Below are 16483 nucleotides of genomic sequence, written 5' to 3'. Positions count from 1 at the left end.
TGGAAGCAGCTGTAAGCAATAATATCATTCTAATGAAATCACATATCCTATTAATATAAAAATCACATTTCTTTTCTCTTTAATGTGTTGTTAATTTGTTGAGATAATACAGTCTGGATCAACAGACTGGCATAGCTGTCTCTATAGAAGTCCTGCTAGCTTGGCTAAAACTATGTATTTGTTAACGCATAACAAGCAGTGGATCAGTATGGTCGGGAACATAAAGTGAGAACACAGAAAAGCTTCATTAAACCTTGGCAGTGACTTCTTCAACCGCCTTTGCTTTACTTTATCAAGAGATCAAATGATAATTTATGGAAATAAAACACCTACATCACAGAGACTCATCAGCACTTCATTATCACTTCTTTAATTTGATCAGTACGCTGTGTTGAATATGATCTATAAATAGACCTGTGTGTATAGTTAGAAGTAGGATTTTTCTTGGGAGGGCAGACATAGACTTTAATTTCTTCTGCAGCTGCTTGAGACAAGCAGCGACTGGTCAGAGGACACTGATTTAAAACCCAAAGCTATTCAGTTTACTATCATAAAAGGCTCAAAACCAGCAAATATTCACTTTAGAAAAGCTCAAACCAATGACTTTCTTCCACTTTTGCTTAAAAGAAATACTTAAGGGTTAAGTTGATCACCAGAACTGTTGCAGATTAATCTTTGTTGATTAACTTGTCAGTCAGTTATATTTCAGCTCTCAGCTGTCAGCCGGGCAGGTCGTGACTTGTCCTTTTTCAAGTTGCCAGGGAGTCAGCTGAAGCTGTTTGGGCCCCAACAGCCAGCAGCGATTCCCCTCCTCCTGCTTTCACAGGTCTCTAACATTTAAATAATGTCACAACACAACACTCGACTCTGATTGGGCCGGTGAAGGCATTGTGCGTCCTAAGATACCAATCTGTCAAGGGGTCTGAAAGATTGGCATCAACACTCAACCTAAACAAGAACAGAAATGAAAACTGAAAAATCATATAAGCGATGCTATTTCTTAAGGCATAAACACTGGTTTTCTTCATCTTCTGTGACAGTAAACTTGAATATCTTTGGGTTTTAGTGTTGTTTGAACCAAACAACCAACTTGATTATATCAACTTGAGCTCTGTTGGGCCTTTTTTATCCGACCTTTTTATAACAAGCGATTCATCAAGACAATAATCTACAATGTTATCCATAAGGAAATTGTTAGTTTAAGCAACAGTAATTCACAGCACAAAAATTTAGACTGCAGTTTTGAGGATGAACAGCATCACATTGGGTGTTATGCTCGCAGCTCAGCTACACCGTAACCATGGATGCTAAACACATTTTGGTCAAGAGTTTGTGAATTCATCTTGAAAAAAACTTTTTTCAGAGCTTTAAGTTATCTACTTTTAATAGTATTTTTCCAGTGAGGTATTGATCTTAAATTGTTAGAGCACCTTTTCCTCCCCAGTAAAATGCTGCTTGTATATTCATCCCTTACTTACATTGGCTTTAAATGCATTCATCCACAGCAGCTTACTTTAAATGTGCAACACTAAGCTTCATTTCTTTAATAATAATTGTTTATGTAACAAGGCATGGAAGTTATAATGCAACAAAACACCGCCCCACAAAGGTGAACAGCTATAACTGCATTTGTGAATGTAAAACAGAACATTCTCTACAACCATAAGAGACTTGAGACTTGACTTGGACTTGTGACCAAAGACTTTAGACTTGGACTTGTCCCTCAAATACTTGAGACTTGACTTAAACTTGTCCCTCAAAGACTTTAGACTTGACTTGAATTTGATCCTCAAAGACTTTAGACTTGACTTGCAAAAAATGACTTGTTCCCCAAAAAAACGTATATCTACCTAAAAAGAAAAATTATCCGTTGACTTACAGACGTCTCTTTCCACATCCATGGCTACAGACTCATTGCCGTTGTCAGTCCTAAACCGGTTGTCAAAAAAGCCCCACAGTTTAATCTCTTTCCTTCCATACTCTTTGACGTATATAGCTCATCCATTCATCCATTCATCCAACGGGATGTTAGGGAAGTGAGTCAATCAAAGTAAATGAATCTTTGATGACCCCCCTTCCAAGTCTCCTCTTGATTAACAACACATTTAACGGCAGGACTCTCCTGCCCCCTCCACCTCCTGTTTCTTCCTCTCCAAAGCATTCTCTCATAAGGCATGCAAACAGAATATCAATGGCACTTAGAGGGCTGAGGGTGTTTTGATGCCTTCTTATTCAGATTAGACAAAGATTAATATTTCTGGTGAAAATCACCTTGAAATATTTTAAATATAAAATAAATATATTTTCTGTTGTGATAATTTGCATGAGACGGTGAGCAGGCCTCGTCTCGTCTTCCCTGCTTCTGTCTCGGTGTAACTCATTCTCATTCAGGTCTCTGACGTATTAATCAATTCATTGGTATCCTTTTTACAGAAGCTTTGATGGAAGATAAAGTAGATCGTCAACATTAGCAGTGACAAATGCAATGAATGCACAAAGCACAGAGGGCATCTGCAGAATATTATCCACAGAAAATTGTTTGAAAATTTAGTTTTTTGTGCCTCCATGGAATTTTAAAATTAATCTGTTTGAAATATAAATTTATTTGGGACACAGTTTTAAACTGAAATGCGTTGAATTGAAACCTCCCAAGGACATTACCATTTCCATAGACCAGTAAACACAAGACCTTTTATTTGTTTCTTTTGAATAATTGCTAAAGAAAATATGAGTTTCTCTCAAAATGTACGGTCACTCTCCAGGACTGTGTTCCTTAAGAACGTTAACATTAGCGAGTGGGAACATATTAGCCGATACGCCACTGGCAAACTACTACTGGGAGGAGAGCAGACAGGAGCTCCGGAGAGGATGGCTGGCTTGTTGGTTAGCTAGCTTGTCCATCTCCAGAGCTGGCTAGTTAGCTAGCTAGTCTCGGAGCTCCTGCTTGCTCTACCCGCAGACCAAAGACAGAAAACTGATGAGTCAGAAGCCATTGTAGTCCACCTCTAAATCAATTGTGAAGAGGAATCTCATATTTTTTTGAAAAAAATAGCAAGGCCCTTAAAGTTATTAAGCTCTTTTGATAACCGCAATAAAGTCCCTGAAATATCTCACTCTAATAAAATGTCAATAATAACTAATAACCATAAAGATTATAATGTCTATTGTGTTCTACAATAGCATATGAATCCTAGTACCTTCTAGCTAATTTTGAAAAGGAAAACCCTGTTACACTGGAGCGACTGTTCAAACACATGAAAGGCAAATAGTGCCAATGGATGCCACATTTTTTTGAATTTATTTAATCATATTTACTTTTTTACAATCAGTCTCACAAAGGCAGAATGTAATACAATACACGTCTGGAAAAAAACCCCAGTTCAAACACTCTAATCTGCTTTACCCCAAATTTTAGACTACCCTCCCTTCAGCAAATCCATTAAATCAAAACAACAGAAAAACAATATAACCCTCACCTATTTCCAGCCATCCCAGTAATTTACATATAGTCCCTTACATCACCTGCAAAACCACCTAATGACAATTGAACAAATAGAAACTGAATGGAAATTGACAACTTGACCCCAAATGTAAATCTATGGATTAGTCCTGTTGATGGGATTGATAAACAAACAACCTTTATCCAAACATGGAGATTAATATTGATTCAAGGGGGGTGAAATGATGAGCCGTGCAGAGTCGGTACTCTGCAGAATGAAATGGAAAAAGATGTAGCAGACGTGAAGAGATGGATTAAAGGAAAACAGCCATCAGCTCTGCCCTCTGTGGCCATGAGTGATGCTCAAACAGGGATGTCATTTTCAGAGTCCAACCAAGGTAATTTCATCTGTTTACAGTCAATATTCTGTTATTTCAACCATGAACAAGGAGCCTCTACACAATTTCACCAATGGATAATTTCAGCAGATAAACATAGAGACTTTACTCTACTGCTGATGCTGTGGGTGTACCCAGCAAACGGGTACCCGAGTCAATCATTTACTGACAGTGGAATAGATAATAACTGTGAATGAATAAAAAAAGGATTGAGATGATTTGTCCGTGATAAAAATTGCTCTCTGTGTTGAAATATAAATTCCATAAAGCCATCACAGTACTTCCATCCCGCTGCAACTGTAATACAGTTTACATTTACCCAATACCTTCATAACTGTTGCTATTTTTTTTTAGAGATATGGTACTGATTTTGGCAGAGTCCTAGTCCATAGCCTGTAGATGCATAACAATCTTATTAGCATTCATATTCAGGGGTGTTGCATCCCAAAAGCTTGGACATTCACATAAACAAACATGCGGTACAAAACAGTTAGAGGGCAAAAATGTTAGGGTTATTACCAGCTTGGCGCTAGATGCATTTTCAAATCCATTTTTTTTTCTATAAAAGGTGACTCATCACACAAAATGAATCATCGCAGACCTCAATTTGAGCGGGAATAATACCGCTTCATATTCTCATCCACAGTTTGATGTGATTCTATTTCACCTGGTAAGCAGCACAATATCAGACAATATCAGAGGAAAACAATTTGGTGCAAATTGGCATGGAGCCGGCCAGCCGGCTGCTCGTTAGGGTTCACGCCTGTGATGTATGGGTAATGGAGAGAGAGTTGAGAGCCTGCAGGAGTCAAATCACATTTACTCAACAGGGTCTCCACACTGAATCCCAAATACCAGCAGCTGCTGCTGTGTGGTCTGGTTTCGCTTTGTTTCTGTTCATTTGTATTGCAGACGTGTTTTGTCGAGATTAAACTTAATTTAAACAGTCTTTCACTGTGAAGGGGATATTTAACAAAGTCTTAACTCCACTCGTGAATGTGTACACATTGTGCTACTCAGATCCTTCACTTAAGCTAAAGTACTAATACAATGGTGCAAAACTACTTATAATTATACTAAAAGCATACAGAGTGGAAAACATGCTTAAGGATTGGGATGATTAACATTTATCTGGATATCAACATTAAAGGTGCAGTTGTTGAAGTAGCACTCAGTCTCTTCTTGGCGTCTTTTCTCTCACTGTAGTTTAGCTACTCTTGCCTCCAGGCCGGAGTCAGAAAGTTTTTCGTACAGCGGCACTTCGTAAGAAGTGGTTGGTTTGGTTGGTGTGGGTTATTCATATTACTTATAGCACTAACTGTTTTTCTTGTTTCTGCACTGTACTTTGGCTCTGAGTTATGCTCTGCTTCATGCTCTTAGATGCTTGTTTGGAAAAGGAAATGTACTTATGACTTCTGGTGACTAGTAGTTCTTTTGATTACCAATGTTGAATGCACTTATTGTAAGTCGCTTTGGATAAAAGCGTCTGCTAAATGACTGTAATGTAATGTAATGTAATGACTGAAGCGGTGCCGCCTGCTTTACAGATTAAAATGACCATGGAGCCAAGGAAGTTCACCCTCATGGGCTCTACCTTAGGTAGAGCCCATGAGGGTGAACTTCCTTTTTTCACCCTTCCTTTTTTCGTTAAGAGAACAAAAAAAAGTTCTCATGTTGCAGTTACAGTACAACCACATATGTGTCTACGGTACCAGTGGTGGGCCGTCAGGGCCAGCAAGGCCTTCTCTGCTGGCCTAGACATTGACAGAATTCCAAAGTTATAGCTATTTTATAATTTAATTATTTTTCCAATTAGCTTATTATCTCATGACATAGCTACTATCTTCATCAGTTGCGCTGCTTCCACCCTTACGAATCTGAGTGCGAGAATATCGGTTTAAGACTTCAAAGTCTGATCTATAATAATACAATTTCTCACTGGGTGGGATTCTTTTTCCCTATTCCAGGATCAGAGCGGCAATCTCAAACCCCGTCTTAGGACAGCCTCTCACCTTCTGGGAGGAATCAACTATTCTTTGGATGCTTCTGTTGTCCAACAGTGTCCAGATTACTTGTCCAATCCCATCCTTGTCGCCATTTGTGGTGTCTGTGAGAAATAAATGTATTGCTAAAGCTCTCAAATGTCTTTAAATATTTTATTGAACAGACACTTAGAATAATTGAGCTGAATGGATAGAGCAAAACCATAGAGAAAGATGTTGAATCTAAAAATGACATCCAAAAATGTTCATTAAAAAATCTGACCACCAAATACTTTTCAGTCATTCAGTAGAACACTGAGGTATCAGTCGTTCACGGAATGAATGGATAGCCTTCAAAATACACAACCGATTTTAACTTAGCCCATGTTCTCTTTTCTACAGTGACCTCAATTGAGTCCGGGTTAAGGCCAATCACTAAGCCAGCCTTTCTGATCATCTTATTGATTCTGTTTTTATGCAGTGATGCAGCCCCCCAGCAGAGGACAGCATAAAAGAGGACACAAGCTAATATGCCCTGATAAAAAAAACTTGTTACAAATGCAAAAGCTCCCGTGGTCAGTTATATAACTGTCTAATTGATTAACACAAGGCACTACAATGTAAACTCCCAAAAATGTCTCAAAAAGGATTCCCATTAAAATCAAAATATTCCCCTCCAGACAGTTTTAGATGTACTGCAAGACTAAAATGTTAACAGTCTTATGATTGTTGCATTTTGGTTTTAGTGCAAATGGCTTGGCTGCTGAAGGGCCAACTCAGCATTCACTGTAAATCCATCTTGCTCAGACACACTTAATCCATGTCATCAAACAGTGGTGGACTCTGAAAAAAGGGCACCCGCTGCATACGAGCGTGGAGAAAGATTTCAAACATGTAGGGCAACTACAGAGGGAAATTTATAACATGTTCTTGTTTTAGCCAAAAGAGATCTGGCAATTCATTCAAAAGTATATGAAAGACTGGGATACAAACAAGGCACTTTGCTCCTGTCCTGTGAGCTACTCCAGGGTCTGGGAATTATTATCTGGTCGACAATCTTCCAGGTGAAGCCTGAGCACCCCCAACAAGATGTCAAACTCAACCGGCATAGCGTGAATTGACGAAGGTTTCATGTCATCGTAGTAGTGGTGAGTCAAGGCATAGAGTCCATGTGGGTGATTACTGAAGGGCCAGAAGCCATACAGTTGTACATTGGCACAGTGTTCCAGCGCCAGGCTAACCATGATTAGGCCGGTACTGGGCCGTTTTGCTTGTTGGCCTTGGGGGCGCCAGAAGAGGGTCAGATTTTGGAGGTACTCAGGGTTGCAGAAGATGGGCCGGATGGGGCTTTCTAAGTCCTCAATAGCCCGCATGCACAAGGGAGTGCTGAAGCCGAAGGAGAAGGGGTGAAGGAGCAGCAGGGAGTTGCCATAGCTACGCAGACTCTCCAGAAACGGACGGTGACGCTCCATCAGAGACCCATACCTGAAAATAAACAGGAGATGTCAAGCAACATGACAAAAGGGAACATTTAAAGGGGCAGTGATTCATCCTTTCGCTTACTTATGTATTAAGATGCTCGGATTTGCTGTCACAAGGTCAGTCTTGATGCCCACATCCTTCGTCCAAGGGAGGTAGGTTGCACCTGAACAAGCAACAAACAAGATGTAGGGATTGTTATATAGAATTTCCACAGAGATGAGTTTAATTCTATTGATTAAAATGGTCCACTACACTGGACACCTTTCTCACCTGCTAACAAACTGAGCTGAATCAATCATCTTTCCACAGTTGCTGTTGGTCGAGATCCCACCATTCCCAACAACAGCACATGTGTCCTATTTTTTCTTTGGCAATGGATGCTCCTGGAATCAGCATCAACGGGAAATGTATTACGCAAAAAACAACAACTGAGATGATTGTTGATTTTAGAAAAAAGGACTCAAAGACACACACCCCTGTCTACATCAATGGATCTGAGGTGGAGCAAGCCCCTGGGAATCAGTATCACTAACAACCTGACATAGTCAGCTAATAAATGTATTTCTTCCTCATTAACTTAAAACTTAAGAAGTCAAAATTCCTGTGCCAAGTTCTCGCTAACATTTACAGAGGAGGTTTGGAAACAGAACAGAACATCATTGATACCAATCTACCGAGCATTAGTGATATTGGTGACAAGAGGGGCCTGCAAAAAGCCCAATGGATATTAAATACCCACCTCAGCCACAGCCTGTTTACTCCACTGCCTTCTGGCAAGAGATACAGAGGTATCAAGTGCCACAGCACCAGACTTCAGGGCAGCTTCTTTCCTCAGGCTGTGAGACTAAATTCATCCGCCACCATATCATATATACATTCTTTGTGTGTGTCTTTTTCTTATGTAGTAAAATGGGACTGAAAACTACATTTTGTTGCGCAACCCTGTTGTACAATGACAATAAATGAACCTTGTGGTAAAACATTTGAGGAGCAATCAAGTCACCAAACAAGCAGCAGATATTGTGGTAAATATTCCTGAATGACAAACAACATACCTTTGGAAAGGTGCTAAAAAACTCTGGGGTCACCTGGAGGGTCCTCGATGTTTCTCCGTTGTACACAAGCTTTGCTCCTACTGGAGTGTTGGCCTGGGTAACGAAAGCCTTGTCAAAACCATGGCACTTGTTTCTCAGCTGAGATCTGAGGAACCACAAGGAATTTGTTACATAACATACAAGACAATCTGAAATGTTGTAGAACTGAAAGCTTCATCATTTTTTCAGGCAGTTTGTTTAAATTAAATGTTTCTTCTCATATGAGGATACTAATTCCATAAGAAAAATTTGAGTGAAAGCAGACTTAAGTCCTTCAGAAGAAGAACCTCTGTTTTACCATAACTCACTTTACTTTAATGTATTTGTAGGTGCCAAATGTTTCTCAGCTCTGTTCTACGTCAACAGAGGGTGGATGATGATGGACTTCATACAGTGTTCTGTGAAGCAGAGGCTATTTTGAACGATCGGCCAATTACCAAGCTCTCGGACGATCTCAATGACTTGGAACCGCTCACACCTAATCATCTACTTCTCTTGAAAGGTAAACCAGCTTTGCCACCTGGAGTGTTCGAACCTCATGGTCAGTATGGAAGGAGACGATGGAGGCAAGTGCAGTACCTCTCGGATCTTTTCTGGAAGAGATAGGTGAGGGAGTACTTACCCTTGCTCCAAGAGAGGCAAAAATGGAACCAGTAGAAAAAGAGTTTGTTTGCTGGAGATATTGTGGTAATCCACGGATCCTTCAGCTCCCCATGGTTCTTGGCCACTTGGCAAGGTTTTGGAAGTATTTTCTGACAAAAAGGGACTTGTGCGTTCCGTGAGATTACAGACAAAATCCAACATCATTGTAAGACCAGTAACAAAACTGTCTTTGCTACAGGGGGTGTAAATTGATTTGTCTGTACTGGGCTCAGTATTTTGGTTCCTGTTTTTTGTATTTTGTTTGAATTGTTAGGTCTACCTGCATTAACAATTAGGGGCCGGTGTGTAGGTGCCAAATGTTTCCATCAAATGCCTTTCCTCTATACAGTTGTGGTCAAAAGTTTACATACACTTGTAAAGAACATAATGTTATGGCTGAGTTTCCAGTTATTTCTACAACTCTGATTTTTCTCTGATAGAATGATTGGAACAGATACTTCTTTGTCACAAAAAACATTCATGAAGTTTGGTTCTTTCATGACTTTATTATGGGTTAACAGAAAAAGTGACAAAATCTGCTGGGTCAAAAATATACATACAGCAACATGAATTAGCAATATTGGTGACTAAGAAAGTTGTGTCAATGAAATGAGCTTCATAGCATGGCCTCTTAACTTCTTGTGAGTGATTATGAGTGACTACAGCTGGTGACTTCTCTGAGGCCATTTAAATAGGGCTCATTGGATACAAACGCCCACAAACGCTACAATGGGAAAGTCAAAGGAGCTCAGCATGGATTTGAAAAAGCGAATCATTGACTTGAACAAGTCAGGAAAGTCACTTGGAGCCATTTCAAAGCAGCTGCAGGTCCCAAGAGCAACAGTGCAAACAATTGTATGTAAGTATAAAGTGCGTGGCACTGTTTTGTCACTGCCACGATCAGGAAGAAAACGCAAGCTATCACCTGCTGTTGAGAGAAAATTGGTCAGGAGGGTGGAGAGTCAACCGAGAACCACCAAAAAGCAGATCTGCCAAGAATTAGAAGCTGCTGGAACACAGGTGTCAGTGTCTACAGTCAAGCGTGTTTTGCATCTCCATGGACTGAGAGGCTGCCGTGCAAGAAGGAAGCCCTTGCTCCAAAAGCGGCACCTTAAGGCTCGACTGAAGTTTGCTGCTGATCACATGGACAAAGATAAGACCTTCTGGAGGAAAGTTCTGTGGTCAGACGAAACAAAAATCGAGCTGTTTGGCCACAATGCCCAGCAATATGTTTGGAGGAGAAAAGGTGAGGCCTTTAACCCCAAGAACACCATGCCTACCGTCAAGCACGGTGGTGGTAGTATTATGCTGTGGGGCTGTTTTGCTGCCAATGGAACTAGAGAATAAATGTGATAATGAAGAAGGAGGATTACCTTCAAATTCTTCAAGATAACCTAAAATCATCAGCCCGAAGGTTGGGTCTTGGGCGCAGTTGGATGTTCCAACAGGACAATGACCCCAAACACACATCAAAAGTGGTAATAGAATGGCTAAATCAGGCTAGAATTAGGGTTTTAGAATGGCCTTCCCAAAGTCCTGACTTAAATCCCATTGAGAACATGTGGACAATGCTGAAGAAACAAGTCCATGTCAGAAAGCCATCAAATTTAACTGAACTGCACCAATTCTGTCAAGAGGAGTGGTCAAAGATTCAACGAGAAGCTTGCCAGAAGCTTGTGGATGGCTACCAAAAGCGCCTAATTGAAGTGAAAATGGCCAAGGGACATGTAACCAAATATTAGCACTGCTGTATGTATATTTTTGACCCAGCAGATTTGATCACTTTTTCTGTTAACCCATAATAAAGTCATGAAAGAACCAAACTTCATGAATGTTTTTTGTGACAAAGAAGTATCTGTTCCAATCACTCTATCAGAGAAAAATCAGAGTTGTAGAAATAATGGGGAAACTCAAGAGAGCCATGACATTATGTTCTTTACAAGTGTATGTAAACTTTTGACCACAACTGTATGTACACTGGGTGGTGCTGTTCTTGGGTCCTGTGCTCACCTATATAAGCAATTAGGTAATTATTGACATCAGGAAAGGGAAAGAGTTTTGACCGCTGTCACGGTAAGAGTGAGTTTGCTCCACTGTGCACCAAAGAGTATGTGTACCACGGCACGAACGAATAAACTAATATTCATACCAAGTGAACGTGTCGGTGGATTATGTCTGCAATCAAAAGGTGAACGCGGAGGTAATCGAGGCTGACAGAACAGCGCGTCAGACAGATCGATCCGGAAGAAAACAGCACCTCAGTAGCCCAAGTAATGGACCGGGCTCCTTTAATAGTATTATTTAGACCATGTGGTTAACAAAAGATATTGGGTGTACTGGCATTAATTGGAGCGGATTAAGTACTCCATCTGACTCATATTGTATGTTAAGATTGTTTATTAAGATTTGTGGGTCCCTTTTATCACAATTAAGCAAATTGACTCATTTGAATAGCATAGCTACTGTCTTCCTCAGTTGCGCTGCTTCCAGCGCAGCATGTTTTAAGTAGAGCTTTTATCCAATCAGATTTCACCTCTATGCTGTCTCTAGGTAGAAAAATCTGCCTGGAGGCCTGGAAAAGACACTGAAGAAGGACAGGAAGGAGGAGGAGAGGGAAAAAAAAGAAGGAGAGCGAGAAGAGAGAAAAAGAGGAACTGAAAAGACAAAAGAAAGAAAAGGAATTGAGGGAGAAGAAAGAGAAGAAGGAGAGCGAGAAGAGAGAAAAAGAGGAACTGAAAAGACAAAAGAAAGAAAAGGAATTGAGGGAAAAGAAAGAAGGAGAGGAAGTGGGAGAGAGAAGCAACAACCTTTCTCTGCTCGTCACCCATCACTTCCACCCCATCCCCACTTCTAACCTATCCTATCCTCACTTCTAACCCATCCCCACTTCAAACCCATCCCCACTTCAAACCCATCCCCACTTCTAACCCATCCCCACTTCTAACCCATCCCCACTTCAAACCTATCCTCACTTCTAACCCATCCCCACTTCTAACGTATCCCCACTTCTAACCGAACTCATCCCCACTTCTCATCTCATCTCATCTCATCTTCAACCGCTTATCCGGGATCGGGTCGCGGGGCAACAGCTCCAGCAGGGGACCCCAAACTTCCCTTTCCCAAGCCACATCAGCCAGCTCTGACTGGGGGATCCCGAGGTGCTCCCAGGCCAGTTTGGAGATATAGTCCCTCCACCTGGTCCTGGGCCTCCCTCGGGGTCTCCTCCCAGCTGGTCGTGCCTGGAACACCTCCCTAGGGAGGCGCCCAGGTGGCATCCATACCAGATGCCCAAACCACCTCAACTGGCTCCTTTCCACGCAAAGGAGCAGCGGCTCTACACCGAGTCCCTCACGGATGACCGAACTTCTCACCCTATCTCTAAGGGAGATGCCAGCCACCCTCCTGAGGAAACCCATTTCGGCCGCTTGTACCCGCGATCTAATTGTTTCGGTCATGACCCAGTCCACATGACCATAGGTGAGGGTAGGAACGAAGATTGCCCGATAGATAGAGAGCTTTGCCTTGCGGCTCAGCTCTCTTTTCGTCACAACGGTGCGGTAGAGCGACTGCAATACCGCCCCAGCTGCTCCGATTCTCTGGCCAATCTCACGTTCCATTGTTCCTTCAATCGCGAACAAGACCCCGAGGTACTTGAACTCCTTCACTTGGGGTAAGGACTCATTCCCTACCCGGAGTGGGCAATCCACCGGTTTCCTGCTGAGAACCATGGCCTCGGATTTAGAGGAGTTGATCCTCCTCCCAACCGCTTCACACTCGGCTGCGAACCAATCCAGTGAGTGCTGGAGGTCACAGCCCGATGAAGACATCAGGACCACATCATCTGCAAACAGCAGCGATGCAATCCTCAGCCCACCAAACTGTAAACACTCCTCCCTACGACTACTCCTCGATATCCTGTCCATGAATACCACAAAGAGGATTGGTGACAAAGCGCAGCCCTGGCGGAGGCCAACCCTCACCGGAAACGAGTCCGACTTACTGCCGAGAACCCGGACACAGCTCTCGCTTTGAGCGTACAGGGATTGGATGGCCCCCTCACCCCATACTCCCGCAGCACCTCCCACAGTATCTCCCAGGGAACCCGGTCATATGCCTTCTCCAGGTCCACAAAACACATGTAGACCAGATGGGCATATTCCCAAGCCCCCTCCAGGATCCTTGCGAGAGTTAAGAGCTGGCCCGTTGTTCCACGGCCAGGACGGAATCCGCATTCTTCCTCTTCAATCCGAGGTTCGACTATCGGCTGAACCCTCCTTTCCAGCACCTTGGAGTAGACTTTACCAGGGAGGCTGAGTAGTGTGATACCGCGGTAATTGGCACACACCCTCTGGTCCCCCTTTTTGAACAGGGCAACCACCACCCGGTCTGCCACTCCCTAGGCACCGTCCCAGACCTCCACACAATGTTGAAGAGATGTGTCATCCAAGACAGCCCCTCGACACCCAGTGCCTTCAGCATTTCTGGATGGATCTCATCAATCCCTGGGGCTTTGCCACTGTGGAGTTGTTTGACTACCTCAATGACTTCCACCAGGGAAATTGATGATGCTCCCCCATCAGCCTCCAGTTCTGCCTCTACCATAGAGGGCGTATTAGTTGGATTCAGGAGTTCCTCAAAGTGCTCCTTCCACCGCCCGATTACCCCCTCAGTTGAAGTCAAAGTTGAAGTTGAGTCCCATCCTTACTATATACAGCTTGGATGTTTCCCCGTTTCCCCCTCCTGAGGTTCCGGATGGTTTTCCAGAAACACCTTGGTGCCGACCGAAAGTCCTTCTCCATGGCTACTCCAAACTCCTCCCACACCCGCTGCTTTGCCTCCTTCACGGCAGCGGCTGTAGTCCTTCGGGTCTGTCGGTACCTTGCAACTGCCTCAGGAGTCCTCCGGGCAAACAAGTCAGACGGATTCCCTGGCCACCGGTGTCCACCACGGTGTTCGAGGGTTACCGCCCCTTGAGGCACCTAAGACCTTGAGACCACAGCTCACCGCCGTAGCTTTGGCAATAAAAGCTTTGAACATCGTCCATTCCTGTTCGATGCCCCCAACCTCCACAGGGATGCTAGAAAAGCTCCGCCGGAGGTGTGAGTTGAAGATCTCCCGGACAGGGGCCTCCTCCAGACGTTCCCAGTTTGCCCGCACTACCCGTTTGGGCTTACCAGGTCTGTCCAGAGTTTTCCCCCAAACTCTGACCCAACTCACAACCAGATGGTGATCAGTTGACAGCTCCGCCCCTCTCTTCACCCGAGTGTCCAAAACATACGGCCTCAGATCCGACGATACGATAACAAAATCAATCATCGACCTTCGGCCTAGGGTGCTCTGGTACCACGTACACTTATGAACATCCTTATGCTTGGACATGGTGTTCGTTATGGACAATCCATGACTAGCACAGAAGTCCAACAACAAACAACCGCTCAGATTTAGATCAGGGAGGCCGTTCCTCCCAATCACGCCTCTCCAGGTATCCCCATCGTTGCCCATGTGCACGTTGTAATGGGAAAAAATATATTCTTATATCATGACATGTTTTAAAAGATGTAAAACTGAAAGGTAAGGTGAGGAACACAAATACTGACATAACACAGCAGTCCTATAGAAGTAGTTAATCAGTTTTATTGAACACAGTGTCTTGTTTCTCACGGCTGGTCACACACTCCCACTTCGGACAGAGGAAGTGAAGACACAGTGTCTGACAAGTTTGAGACAGACCATAAAACCATCACTGATTCCCAGTAAACACACTTGGCATGTGTTTAGATAAGAACGATAGCCAGGGTACGAGATCATCTACTCCTTGTCTATGATTTAGCCCAGGGCGTGAACTCATGTGTGCATAAAATGTTTGGTATCTTGTACGATGTTGAACTTTTCACCACAGACACTGACTGAGGTGGCTGTGGTGCATCTTTCCCTTGCAAGCAAAATAAAATAGAAGGGGACAACTTTGAATCATTTGAGGACTTTATTATTTTCTTTGAATCTGTGAACAAAACTCTTCTCCCGATTTATAATTAGAAGTTTTTCCAAAACAGCGTTGAAATCCCCCAGCAGAACTATGGAGTCCCCCACTGGAGCCCCATACAGGACTCCAGTCAGAGTCTCTAAGAAGGCCGAATACTCTGAACTGTTGTTCAGTGCATATGCACAGACAACAGTCAGAGTTTCCCCCCCCATAACCCGCAGGCGTAGGGAGGCGACCCTCTCGTCCACCGGGGTAAACTCCGACGCAGCGGCACTTAGCAACTCCAGAGAAGAAAAGAGTCCAACCCCTATCCAGGAGTACGGTTCCAGAACTGATGCAGTGCGTAGAGGTAAGCCCCACCAGATCTAACTGGTAGCGTTCCACCACCCGCACAGGCTCCTTCCCCCACAGAGAGGTGACGTTCCACGTCCCCAGAGCCAGCCTTTGCCGCCCGGGTCTGGTCCGTTGAGGTCCCTGGCCTTCACTGCCACCCATGGGGCAGCGCACCGCAATCCCAGCGGTTCCTCCCGCAGGTGGTGAGCCCACAGGATGGAGAGGAGGGGGGTGCCACGTTGCTGCTTCGGGCTGTGCCAGGCCGGGCTCCGTGGCAAACCCGGCCACCAGGCGCTCGCTGTCGGGCCCTCCGACTGGGCCTGGCTCCAGATGTGGGCCCCGGGCTTGCTCCGGGCAGGGTCTCCTCAACTCTACTCTCCTCAACTCCACTTCTAACCTATCCTATCCCCACTTCTAACCTATCCTATCCCCACTTCTAACCTAACCACATTTTTAACCTAACCTATCCCCACTTCTAACCACACATTTGTGTGTGAAATATGTTTCTCCTCCGTGAATCGCCACCTTAACGTGGTGGAGGAGTTTGAGTGGCTCAGTGATCCTGGGAGCCATGTTTTTAACTGCCATAAAGGTTATTTATGTTGTTGTTTAGTATGCTTGTTTATATGTTGTTGTTTGTACGGTTTGTTTTATGAGTATGGGTTTTTCGTTTTGTTTTCTATAAAGGGGGGGAACTATTGTTGCGTGCGTCGTTGCACTGGGACGTGTTTTGACTGGCACGGTGAAAGCAGGACACGTGAAGCGGCAGAAGTCGCTAAAGGTGTTTAAGTGAAGTAAACTGAAGTAAAAGCGTTTCTGTTTAAGTTAAAGTGATCATCTTTGATCGGACGTATTAAGTGGACTCATTCCCCTCTCTCTTGTATGCAGCCAGTGAGGTACGTAACGCATGTAAATCTGTCAATGTGCATATTTGCGTTTTAAACTGTTTGTGTAAATGTTAATGTCAGATTGTTTTGTATGTTTAAATGTAATTTATATAGTTCGACGGTGGATTGAGGACGGTGGCGTACGACGAGGAATAAATCCATCAGTGGAAACGAACTAAAGGTGTCGTGTATTTACTGGAGGGAGTGATAATGTTGTCCGGGGCAGTAGCCCCTGGTAGGGGC

The 16483-nt window shown here is 43.6% G+C and overlaps 1 pseudogene; it reads right to left on the bottom strand.

Moving 5' to 3' along the window:
• Positions 1–6838: 6838 nt before the first annotated feature.
• LOC137877461 (alpha-2,8-sialyltransferase 8E-like) lies at positions 6839–13175 on the bottom strand (annotated as a pseudogene).
• Positions 13176–16483: the final 3308 nt, after the last annotated feature.

Source organism: Cebidichthys violaceus, unplaced genomic scaffold (genome assembly GCF_023349555.1).
Source record: "Cebidichthys violaceus isolate CVI_PGR_0920_01 unplaced genomic scaffold, fCebVio1.0.p SCAF_21, whole genome shotgun sequence".
NCBI lineage: Eukaryota > Metazoa > Chordata > Actinopteri > Perciformes > Stichaeidae > Cebidichthys > Cebidichthys violaceus.
The sequence above is the reverse complement of the archived record's forward strand: the minus strand, read 5'-3'. Positions and strand labels throughout refer to the sequence as shown.